The sequence below is a fragment of the Populus nigra genome, chromosome 2 (assembly GCF_951802175.1).
Source record: "Populus nigra chromosome 2, ddPopNigr1.1, whole genome shotgun sequence".
In the NCBI taxonomy this organism is placed as follows: domain Eukaryota; kingdom Viridiplantae; phylum Streptophyta; class Magnoliopsida; order Malpighiales; family Salicaceae; genus Populus; species Populus nigra.
Genome location: NC_084853.1, coordinates 19,115,411 through 19,117,910, shown reverse-complemented (window position 1 = coordinate 19,117,910; position 2,500 = coordinate 19,115,411).

The window sequence follows — 2,500 nt, the reverse complement described above, 5'->3', positions numbered from 1 at the left end:
TGCCGGCAATACTTCGGGCCATGAGGCCCCCCACCTTAGTCCGAGTTTAGCAACAGCCCACATATCCCCCGCGGCAGGCCTATGGGCGCCAGGCCAGCGCGCCCCATGGCCAGTCAGGGGGCACCCCCCTAAAGAGCAATAAGTGTCATTGAAGCTCTGGCAGGGGGAGACACTACTAGGTCCCAGCTGTCACCCCCCCTCTAAAAAATTCATTTCTTGGTATTTTGAGCTGAAATTTTGCACAGAGGTTGGCAAAAATCCAATCCAACTTTATTAATTTTTCCAGAATTTTTCGAGGTCGGGAAGTATTTGTTTTTATTTTCCTACCATTAAAAATCGAGGAAATCGGAAAAAATAGGAACCGGCTCGGAATGACCCCAAATTCAGTGGGCAGCCTCATAAAAATATGGCTGATTTTACTGGATTGATTTCATGTGGAAAGCACGACGTTTTGTTGTAGGAATGCGGGAACCCCGGCGGCTCGCCTGCCGCGGCCAGCGACGTCGGGCTGGCCCCTGCAGCGCCTAGCCTCTCCCACGCGGGGGGCAGGCCAGAGCGCGGGGGGCCAGGGCCCGAAGGCAGCCCCCCCGCGGGCGAGAGAGCAAGCCAGCAGGGGCTGTCGCCTGCCGCGGCCAGCGACGTCGGGCTGGCCCCTGCAGCGCCTAGCCTCTCCCACGCGGGGGGCAGGCCAGAACGCGGGGGGCCAGGGCCCGAAGGCAGCCCCCCCGCGGGCGAGAGAGCAAGCCAGCAGGGGCTGTCGCCTGCCGCGGCCAGCGACGTCGGGCTGGCCCCTGCCGCGGCCAGCGATGTCGGGCTGTCGCCTGCCGCGGCCAGCGACGTCGGGCTGGCCCCTGCAGCGCCTAGCCTCTCCCACGCAGGGGGCAGGCCAGAACGCGGGGGGCCAGGGCCCGAAGGCAGCCCCCCCGCGGGCGAGAGAGCAAGCCAGCAGGGGCTGTCCGCGCGTCGCGCAGCGCGGCATGGCTGCGGGGGCCGCGCGCGCGCGCCCAAGCGCCCAAGGGCCCCCAAGGGCCCCAGGCCCTCAGGCCCCAGCGCCCCAGCGCCCAGCGCGGGCGGGCGCGCGCGCGCGTGTGGTCTTTGAGGGGCGCCGGCCTGGTGGCTCCCTAAAGAGCAATAAGTGTCATTGCAGCTCTGGCAGGGGGAGACACTACTAGGTCCCAGCTGTCACCCCCCCTCTAAAAAATTCATTTCTTGGTATTTTGAGCTGAAATTTTGCACAGAGGTTGGCAAAAATCCAATCCACCTTCATTAATTTTCCCAGAATTTTTCGAGGTCGGGAAGTATTTGTTTTAATTTTCCTACCATTAGAAATCGAGTAAATCCGCAAAACTAGGAACCGGCCCGGAATGACCCCAAATTCAGTGGGCAGCCTCATAAAAATATGGCTGATTTTACTGGATTGGTTTCATGTGGAAAGCACGACGTTTTCTTGTAGGAATGCGGGAACCCCGGCAGCTCGCCTGCCGCGGCCAGCGACGTCGGGGACGCTGGCCTGCGCTGTCGAGCCCGCGAGGGCTGTCTCCGCGGCAGGCCCCCCCTGAACGGGGCACGACAGGCCACCGCGCTGGCTCGTCCAGCGTCGACAGTCCCTCGTCCAGGTTTCAGATCGCGCCAAGTCGAACCCATGACCTGCTCAAGCCATCGTGCGCTGCCGAATTCGCATCTGCGTGTAGGCTGCCATTCCACGCGGCAGCCCCTGTTTTCGTCAGCGTGCCCCCCTGACGAATTTTCCTGCCTGGCCCAGTCCAGCGTCCAGCCCCTGTTCGTCGAAAAATCTGCGCTGCCGATTTTCCACGCGGCAGCCCCTCTTTTCGTCAGCGTGCCCCCCTGACGAATTTTCCTGCCTGGCCCGGCCAGTCCAGCCCCTGTTCGTCGAAAAATCTGCGCTGCCGATTTTCCACGCGGCAGCCCCTCTTTTCGTCAGCGTGCCCCCCTGACGAATTTTCCTGCCTGGCCCGGCCGGTCCAGCATCCAGCCCCTGTTCGTCGAAAAATCTGCGCTGCCGATTTTCCACGCGGCAGCCCCTGTTTTCCTCAGCGTGCCCCCCTGACGAATGTTCGTCGAAAAATCTGCGCTGCCGATTTTCACGCGGCAGCCCCTCTTTTCGTCAGCGTGCCCCCTGACGAATGTTCGTCGAAAAATCTGCGCTGACGATTTTCCACGCGGCAGCCCCTCTTTTCGTCAGCGTGCCCCCTGACGAATTTTCCTGCCTGGCCCAGTCCCAGCGTCCAGCCCCTGTTCGTCGAAAAATCTGCGCTGCCGATTTTCCACGCGGCAGCCCCTCTTTTCGTCAGCGTGCCCCCCTGACGAATTTTCCTGCCTGGCCCGGCGGTCCAGCCCCTGTTCGTCGAAAAATCTGCGCTGCCGATTTTCCACTCCGCAGCCCCTGTTTTCGTCAGCGTGCCCCCCTGACGAATTTTCCTGCCTGGCCCGGCCAGTCCAGCGCCAGCCCCTGTTCGTCGAAAAATCTGCGCTGCCGATT